Source organism: Penaeus monodon, chromosome 21, assembly GCF_015228065.2.
Source record: "Penaeus monodon isolate SGIC_2016 chromosome 21, NSTDA_Pmon_1, whole genome shotgun sequence".
Classification (NCBI taxonomy): Eukaryota; Metazoa; Arthropoda; class Malacostraca; order Decapoda; family Penaeidae; genus Penaeus; species Penaeus monodon.
Genome location: NC_051406.1, coordinates 10,983,526 through 10,983,809, shown reverse-complemented (window position 1 = coordinate 10,983,809; position 284 = coordinate 10,983,526). Strand labels below are relative to the sequence as shown.

The following is a 284-nucleotide window of genomic DNA, read 5'->3' as shown; positions in this document are numbered from 1 at the left end:
GAAAGTAAGCGTTGATTATAATCAGGTGGTGGCTTATAAGATGTGTTTATCAGTTTACAGATGATGGTGATGGTCAAACGGCAGATGCTTAATTGAGGTGGTATAGTTTGTTATTCGTTTTTACCATTCTGCTTGTGTAAAATGTTATATTGTCTTTTTTCCGTCATTTCCAAATAGCTGATTGTAATATGAAGAAGTTGTAATTCTTGACTAAATATAATTTTTCAGTTTAAATGGAATAAACCTTGGCTCGTTGCATATTTGCATATATGTACAGCTAGCCG

The 284-nt window shown here is 33.1% G+C and overlaps 1 protein-coding gene across 3 annotated transcripts in view; it reads left to right on the top strand.

Annotated features, from left to right (window-relative positions):
- The window catches only part of LOC119586213, an 8,757-nt gene that overhangs the window by 2,679 nt on the left and 5,794 nt on the right, over positions 1 to 284 (top strand). The gene's annotated exons all lie outside the window — the stretch shown is intronic.